Consider the following 9718-nt stretch of genomic DNA (forward strand, 5'->3'; position numbering starts at 1 on the left):
CATTTAAAAATGCTGATTGGCAGTTTATTTGTTTAAACTTTATTATTTTTAATTGTTTGGCACCAGCATTTTATTTAATTTAATTTTTATTGAATTTAATTTTAATTTACTGGCAGAAATAAAGACACTTGTAAAAGTTTTTTTTTAGTTGTTCGTCTGGTTGGCCGACCGGGCGCTGTCCGCAAACACGTCCGCTCGCCACGACCGCCACAGAGAGATTTTTATTGTTGCTCATTTCTACATATAGTTTTGCAAACAGAAATTTTAGAACATTTATGGGAGCACTTAAAACTATGCAACGATCTCCAGTTTGCAAGGTGGAGAGCGACATGACGGGGGAGATACATTTAACATTTAATCTCGACTGACCTACATTTAAACATAACATAACATAACAGACTCTGTTCGATTAACATTATTGTTGTAGGTCAGTTCGCTGGGGGAAATTTATGCACGATCAGTTGGCAATGCTGTCGTGTGAATGGCAAGAATAACATAAGTATCAATTGGGCACGCTAAGTACATGTGAGTGGACAAAAATTTTAAATTTAACAATTTTATGGCTAAATAATCTAATTAATTAATTTATTTTATATCGCACCGCCTTACGATGCGCTGGCCGCCTGCCTCTGGCCTTGCGGTGGACAATTGGCCTCCACCTGGTACCTGGCCGGCTTATTGTCGCATAAATTTGCAATTTGCATTGCGTGATGGCTGCCGCTACATCTGTTGGAAGTTGCATCGCTTTGGAAGGGCATAACTTCAGCTGCTGGAGCGGATGACTGGCAATGAGCAACACCATCCACACACCCAGGATGCATGGATAGCGGTTCGCCGTGTTATCGCGCATGTTTTTGCCGAAGGGCGGAGTGATATGCAGCCTGCGCTGTATCATTTTTGCACGTACGGGTGGCGCTGTGTCTGGCCACTCGGCGTCGAGTGGATGACGTTTCGCCGGCTTCCGTGTGTGCTGAGCAGGCCGTTGACGCATTCGCTGGTCCATTTGTGCAGGTAAGTGGATACATGGCATTTTTTGCAATTTGCATTTTTTAAGATTTTTGCATTGCTTGCAGGTACGGCGTCTGCTGGGCTGGATAGATGGCCTCTGGGTAGTCATCCTTCGCCTGCATCTTCGTCGCCGCTCCAATTTGGCAGTTTGCGCCATTTTCAGCTGGATTTGGTGGCATTTATTTGCCGTAGTGACCACCGTCGTGCGGTGCGTGTTGTGCAGATGCATGCCCGGCTGGGCATTCTGCTCAATTTGGAGTCGCTGCGTCTGGCCAAGGGAGGCCGTTTTGACCACAATGTCCCATTGCTGGAGAAGCTGCTGCCCCTTAAGGACTGGATGATCAATAAGGGGCTGCTTTTTAGTGCCAAGGGAGTCCAGTGAAGACGCCGTCGACTGATGCTGTTGTGTCTGCCTGTACTCAGGTGCAGATTGTGCATTTTGAGGCTCGTGCTTGAGCCCGTAGGTGGGCGTGGCGGCTGCCGTCGGCTGCTGTTGCACGTTCGGCTGCAGATTTGGCGGGCGTTGCTGGTGACCATAGGAGGCATTGGAGGCTCCTATCAACCATCGCTGCTGTGCTTGCTGCCCCATAAGGACAGGCTGCGGATTTAGCGGGCTTTTTTTTTTTTTTTTTTTTGTAGTATACACTGGTCTATTACTCAGTGCATACGGCTGGTGGTCCAGATCCATGTGATGGCTAGGGTCTGGGCAAGTTTACCGCACTGCGCCGCTGAGCGGACCACGCGGAATCGGTCGTTGTTTTGGGAGGCGGTTGTTGGTTCTGCAGAGTAAGGCTAGGTGTAGCCTTTGTTTTGGCGCTTGGTGGACTGTTCAGGTTAGAGGTTGTTGTGCTTGGTGTAGTATTTATTGTTTTATAGGTGGTCAATATGCAATTGGGGCGTTGGTGGTTAGCTTGGAATGTAGAGCATATTGTGGTTGTTAGTTGTGGTTAGTATGCGCGCCTGCTTGAGGATTAGTAATAGATTAGTTGTTTAGGTGTGATGTCTGGTGAGGTAGTTCAGGTTTTTTATGGTTTTTGGGCTGTTTGGCATAGGAGTTGAGCCGGCTAGCATTGATTTGTAGGGTGTTCTTGGTCACTGCTCACTCACCTGGTTTACACATGTCCAGGAGGACAGAGCTCCAGGTACCCAAGCAAAGCAGTTTTGGCACTGGTTATTGTGCAGATTGTGATTTATCACTGCTTACTCACCTGGTTTACACATGTCCAGAAGGACAGAGCTCCAGGTACCCAAGCAAAGCAGTTTGGTAGTCTGGTAAGTCTATTTTGGCATTGGTATATTGAGGTGCAGATACTTTGTTGCTGCTTACTCACCTGGTTTACTCGTGCCCGGAAGGGCAGAGCTCCAGGTACCCGAGCAAGGCAGTTTAGTAGTCTGATTTGACTATTTTGGGCATTGGAGTTAAGGTGGTGCAGATGTTGGATGGTTATTTTGTTTGCTTTTTATTGGGGCATTATTGGTGTGCATGGGTCTCCTGTTGCTGTTGGCCGAATTGGGTTTGTTTTTAGTTTGTCTGGTGAGAACGTTAATATGCAACTTGGTTGTCGTCTGTATATCTTTGAACATACACTTTAGGGTCTCTTCTCAGTCTCTATTCCGATATACAGAAAGGCTTGCATATTAATGGGGTTATGTGGGTTGTAAGTATTGGGATTGGTTATAATGTAGTTCTGGCATTGTATATTGGTTGTGTAGATTATGCGTTTGCAAGTGTACAATTTGGCTGGTTTAATTGGCTGAGCAACCTGGTGAGTGTTGTACATTTGTATGGGTTTTTGTGCATTATTACTTTGTTATTATTGTTATTATTAAATTGTTATTGCATATTTGTCTAGGTAATTGTATATTCTTGTTATTATATTATTATTATTATTATTGTATTATTATATTATTATTATTATTGTATTATTATATTATTATTATTTTAGTTATTATATTATTATTATTACATTATTGTTATTATATATTATTATTATTGTTATTGTATTATTATGTGGTTGTTTAGACTTGTGTTGCTGGTAAGTGAGGGTTATTGTATGTATTTATTGGTGGTGTTCTGGTTTTTTTTTTTTTTTTTTTTTTTTTTTTTTTTTTTTTTTTTTTTTTTTTTTTTTTTTTTGGTGTTTGTGGCTTGGTATAGCTTAGTATCTATGTATATTGGTGTATGCCATGTTAGTGGTTTGGCTAGCAATATAAATTAGTTTCGCTTGTACTAGCTCTTGTATGGATGATCTGTTGGATTTATGTTGGTTAGTGGCTCATGATGGCTGAGCTTAGGGGAGTTTGCTAGGTGCATTTGGGCACTAGATTTCATGCATTGATTAGTTTGGTGTCGTAGGTTAAGTATGCATTCATAGGGGGCATGTTGGTTTGACTCACCTTATGAATTTGTTGTATTTGTTGTGGCTCATGTTGGGTGAGCAGTTAGTATTTTGATTGGTTGTTAGTTAATGTGATTCTATGTTGTGTATTCTTGTTGGCCATAGAGCTTGGGTCAGCAGTGTCAGAGATAATGATATTGTTAGCGTGATATGCTTGTATCATTATATTTCATCACTATGTGCTGACCCACTCGGCTAGGCAGTTTTCTTAGTTTGTTACTATTGTGCTACTGGTGGGTAAGAGTTTATGTTATTGGTTGAGTTTGCCATGTATAATTGATTAGGCTAGGCAGTTTTGTTGTATCACTGGTAGGTGTGGTTTGGTGTTATTTGGATTAAGTATAGTATACTTATTTGTTGAATGTTGTTTTTACAGTTAATATTGGTTAGTTTATAGTGTTAGTGGTAGAATATAGTCTTGGGAACTATGGGCTGGTTGAACTGAAGTATGTTGGGGCTGTGTAAGTAATTGTTCCTGCTGTTGAGGTGCACTATCTGCTTGTGGTGTCAGGGATGAAAGGAGTCTTTCAGTTTCTTTGAGTTCGTTGTTGAGGGTAAGTAGGTCTCGATTGATGCTATTCATTTCATTGACACTCATTGGGAAGCGGAGCGTGAAGGTTCTTTCTGTGGTGTCTGGGTCAAATGGTAATCTAGCACGTAGTTCGCTGATTTTTTGAAGTAGGCTACGTTTTTTATTTTGAAGCGTGGCAATATATTCTGGTTGAAGATTCTGTGTAGGTCTCCTTGTTATTGGGAGTGGTACTATGGTGCGCTGTATTGGCCTGACGTGTTTATTAAGTTGTTCCATATATCTGGCTCGACTTCTGGCTAAACGAAATGGGACGTATGGGGTGGCAACAAGCTTTTTTGCTTCGATGTTTGAATGATTGCCAAGTCTTTTGGCATAGTTGGCAGAGAGTTTGTCGAATGTATCTTCAATTGTGTTTATTTTGAGTTCGTTATAGATTGTGCTATTTCTGGTGAGTGGTGGGGGGTTGATGATGGTGCGCAGTGTAGTGTTTTGGAATACAGTGATTTTATTGATCTGAGTTGCACTGGTGAGTGCACCCCATATTGGGAGGGCGTAGTGCCATATTGGGGCTATCATTTGTTTGTACAGTAGGGTTTTGCAATTTAACGTAAGTTTGCTGTTGTTATTTATAAGCCAGTCAAGTTGGGCTCTTCTGGCTTTTAGTTTGGTTGTAAGGGCTGCAATATGCTTGCAGAAGTTTAATTTCTTGTCAAGATTCACGCCCAAATAAGGGTGGGAGTCTTTAGTGACAATGGGTTGGCCCATTATTTTTGGGGAGATTCTGGATGGTATGAATTCATTGTTTTCTTTTATATGGAAAAGTATGTGTGCTGTTTTGCTGGCATTAATTTTAATGCACCATTTATTGGTCCAGTTAGCTAGGGTTTCAAGCATTATGCTTACTTGCTGAATAGCTGTGATGGATGATTCGTCGGCAAACATGACAACTGTATCATCAGCATATGTTGCCAGTAGGGCTGTTGTGTTGCGTGGGATATTGGTGTAGACTTTGTCTGGGGTGGGCATGTCTGCTGTGTAAATGGTGTATAGAATTGGTCCCAAGACGCTGCCTTGTGGCACTCCGGCAGAGATATATTTTGTGGTCGATCTGGCACCTTCGTGGCATTCAACCATGAATGTTCTGTTTGTTAAGTAGTTCCTAATGACGGCATATAGGGCGTGTGGGAGTATGGGCTTGAGTTTGAAGAGGAGTCCTGGATGCCAGACTCGGTCAAAGGCTTCTTGTATGTCTATAAAGACGGCGGAACAGAATTGATTTTTTTCATAGGCTCTAAGTATAAATTGGGTGACTCTTGCTAGTTGTTGTTCGGTGTTATGCTCGTAGCGAAATCCGAATTGGTGGCTTGGAATATATTCTATGAAAGTTTTGACTTTGAACATTCGGCTTAATAGTAGTTTTTCTAATATTTTTGATAGGCCTGAAAGTAGGCTAATGGGTCTGTATGAGGCAAGCTGATCAGTTGGTTTACCTGGCTTGAGTATCATTGTGACCACAGCCATTTTCCATTGCTGTGGAAAATGGCCGAGTCGAAGTGAGTTGTTGAAGATTAGTATGAGATATATTAGTGCAGGGTCTGGTAAGGCTTTAATGGTATAATTATCAATTCTGTCTAGTCCTGGGGCTTTATTATTAGGTAGTCTCTTGATTTGGGCTTTGATTTCTGCTAGGGTAATTGGTTTGAATATGTGGTTATTAGGCATTTGCTGGGATGCAATTTGGTTTTCAATAAGTGATCTTTCTTCTGGGCTATTGATAAGGTTTGGCTTGAATCTAGTCTCTAGATGTTGGGCAAATGCTTCTGCTTTTTCTATGGTTGTTTTACACCAGCTACTTTGTTTGTCCGGTGTATTTGTGTTAGTTTGTACTGTAAGTCGTCTTACAGGTAAGTTTGGCATTGGTTGTCTTTTTATTTGTTTGGTAAACTTCCAAAGCTTCTGTAGACTATATCGATCTTTGGGATCTATGGCTAGAAGTGATCTATCTAGGCGTTGTGCTTTCCTATGTTGGAGTGCTTTTTTGACTCTATCAGATGTTAGCTTATGGGGTCTTTTGGCTGAGTTATCTCTTAAAACGAGGTGATTGTATTTGAAGTATCTTTTAACGATTAGCATATTTTGGATGCGTCTATTTGGGGTGTGATATGTGCGAAAACGGCTATTTGTTGGAAGATTTGTGGGGACGTTTGCTGCATATTTAGCAGCTTGGTGGATGTTTCTGGTTATTATATCGACCGCATCATCTATGTCTTGACTAGTTGTTATCTCAGTGTTAAGATGAATACATTGGTTTAGCCAGTGGTGGAATTTTTTAATATTGGCATTTGGTGTTAAAATTGGTTTCTTATGGGAGACTATCACTGGTTTATTTAGTAGGTGGATACAGAGTGGGAGGTGATCTGAATCTAAATCAAGTGAGGATTCGATTTGTAGACGATTGTTTTGTATTCCACAGTATATGGCAAAATCAATAGCAGAAGGTCTTTTTTGCTGATCATAGGGGTAGTGAGTGGGTGAGCCAGTGGCCAGAATGTTATAATTATGTGTCCTAATGCAGTTGATAAGTTCATTGCCTCGTCTGCAGGCACGGTCATTGCCCCACCAGCGGTGTTTGGCATTCCAGTCACCGGCTAATATGAATCTAGGTTCGAATAGTTTAAATATTGTTTCAAAAGCTTTGGAAGTTAGGCCCTTCAATGGTGGGCAATAAATGGAAGCTATATTGATTAGCGGTTGATCTTTAAGGGCGACGCTGATTGGAGTACATTGTATGGCCTGTGTGGTGATTGCTGGTAAGGCAATGTGTTCGATATTTCTATTGACTATGACAGCAGAACCTCCTCTTCTCCGGTTGGTTGGATGATTGGCTATATACAGGTCGTATCCTTCAATTGTTATTGTATCTATATCCGAGTCGATTAGATGGGTCTCTGATATTAAGACTATATCAATGCTATTTTGGTGGATGTGGGCTTCTAGTTCAGAGATTTTGTTAAGAATTCCAGCTGAGTTCCAGCTGATGATTCTAAGGTCGTGGTTCTGTATGTTATTGGACATGATGTTGTGTAGTTGGCTTTTATTGATTATTTCCAGGATTGTAGGTAAGTCTGTTTTGGGGGTAGGAGATATAGATATATAGATGTATGTAGTGAGGCAGTATAGGAAAAGTATAATTTTGGAACATTAATGTTTTTACTTTGAGTGAGTAGTGTGCATGTAGATTATTGATTTTTTTTTTTTTTTTTTTTTTTTTTTTTTTTTTTTTATTATTTTAATTCTATTTTGGCTTACATGTCAGTTGTTTATTTCATCATGGTTTAGGTAGGTGTTACTGGTGAGTGATATATAGTAATATAGTGTAACATAGTATAGGTAAGTAAGGATAGTTTATGTATTAAGATAATATAATGTAGGGTAATTGTAGTATAGTGTATATGTATGTGATATTATATAAATAAATTATAAATTTATAAATTTTTATGCATATTCATTTTGCATTATGTGTTAAGAAAATTAAAGTTGTAAATTGGGTTTGTGATGCTTAAGTTATAAAATTAAAATTGTAGTTTGATTTGAAAATTAAGTGAATTGTACTTGGGGATGTTTGTAGTTATTGTTCAATTTATTTTATTTATATTAATTCCCCAAGTATGTTAGGTTTCCACTTGTTCTATTTATTTTTTTTTTTTTTTTTTTTTTTTTTTTTTTTTTTTTTTATTTATTATTGGTTATGGTTTTGATTTTGGTTTTGGTCCCAGTTTTGCTGATAGTGTTTCCTTTGATTAGTCATGTTTTCCATTCCAGGCTCCATCATGGTGAAAGTTTGGGTGGCCATGTTCATCGGTATGTAGTTTTGGGGAATTGGTATTTTGTACCCTACTTGTGCTGGCCAGGGGGCACTGTATTGGTATGTTGGGACATATGGACTAAGATTATCTCTGCTTGGTCTTGTTATTGGAATGTATTGTGGACAGGGCCTTTCTGGCTGGTTGTGGGTGATATTGGTCATTACGTTCCTGAATATTGGTTCATTACTCCAATTGAGGGATTCCAATGCTTGTGAGGCTCGCTTTGTGAAGCTATTGGTGAGTTTTTTGAGCGCTTCCCTATAGGTTGGGCAGCCTTTAAAGGTAGCAACATGATTGTCCCCACAGTTAGCACACTTGCCGTCTATATTTCTTGGTTTGGTGCATTCGCTGGATGAGTGGGATCCGGCGCATTTAAAGCAAGTGGGGGTTTTAGACCTGCAGTTTTCGTATAGATGTCCAAAGCGTTGGCAATTATGGCATTGCTGGATTCTGATGGGGCGAGTTGGTTGTTCAATTTGGACTTTGTATGTTCCTAGCATGGTGATTTTGAGGATGTCCTTGTTGTTGTTGCTAGGGTCCGAGAGTAGGTCAACTTTGAACGAGTTAGTTGGGGTTTTGGAGATGTGCCCAATTATATTGTTTACATGGCATGCAGTGAAGCCTAGTGTAGCTAGTTGTTCAATGATCCAGTTTTTGGGAGTGGACGAATGTAATCCTTTTATGATAATTTTATATCTGGATTCATTTTTGCTTTGAGTGCGAGCGTTGCAGTTGAGTTCTGTAAAGAGTTCAAGTAGTTGTTTTTGTTTTGTAATTGTTTGGCATTCGAAGATTATTCCTTTTCCAGCATTGGCACTGGTAGTGAAGGATTCGATTCCAATAGTGTCTATTGCCTTTTTGATTAGTTCATTGGCGTCATTGGTTTCTGGGACCAGTACGCGATATGGCTTTTGCTCATTTGGGGGTAAATTTTCATTCGGGTGTATTTGGTTGTCGCTTTCATGGGATATTACTGATATTTCTTCATCGCTGTCCGTATTGGAATTGTTATTGGTAGCTGGGCTGTTAATTAGATTGGTTTTTGTAGTTGTTGTTGGTTCAGTTGTGTTGTTGTTGTCGTTGCTCAGACCTAGTGTAGCTGGGCTTCTGGTGATGGGTGTCGAGTTTTGTAGTGATTTATATATTTGTGCTTGTTTTTCAATGTCTTCAAGCACCTTTTGAGCCTCATCGGTGTTGGGTGGACATATTTGCTTATTTGCAATTATGACAATCTTTTCTGGTGGCGAGCTTGTTGGGGTTATTTCTTTGGCCTTATTTTTGGAAGGCGTTGGTTTTCTCTTAGTTTGCTTGCTCATTTTGGTTGTAGCTGTTTTTATTTTTATATATATGTCTCTATATATATATTTATATATATATATATATATATTTTTTTTTTTTTTTTTTTTTTTTTTTTTTTTTTTTTTTTTTAATGTTTGGGGAGATGCTGGGGGGAGAAAGAATATGAGAGATGGTAACTGATAAGTTAAGATTATTTTGCTGGTGGTTTGATGCATTATGAATGCAGGTATCAAATTGGTAGATGCTGTTTAGGTGGAATAAGGGTCTAGGGCTTGGGTGACATGTGCTGTTATCTAGGAGTAATGGACTCTAGGGTGCTTGATGAAAAGACTGATTTTGGTTTTTATTATTATTATTATTATTATTATTGTTTTTTTTTTTTTTTTTTTTTTTTTTTTTTTTTTTTTTTATATATTTTGATATAACTTCAGGTTTTATTACAGGTATTAGGTATCTGTTAACTTACTTTAGTGCGTAGTTTAGTTGGTTAGTTAGTTGTTTTTTTTTTTTTTTTTTTTTTTTTTTTTTTTTTTTTTTTTATTATTATTATTATTAATATTATTATTATTATTGTTTTTATTATTATTATTATTATTATTATTGTTATTGTTATT

Source organism: Drosophila virilis, chromosome 6, assembly GCF_030788295.1.
Source record: "Drosophila virilis strain 15010-1051.87 chromosome 6, Dvir_AGI_RSII-ME, whole genome shotgun sequence".
Taxonomy (NCBI): domain Eukaryota; kingdom Metazoa; phylum Arthropoda; class Insecta; order Diptera; family Drosophilidae; genus Drosophila; species Drosophila virilis.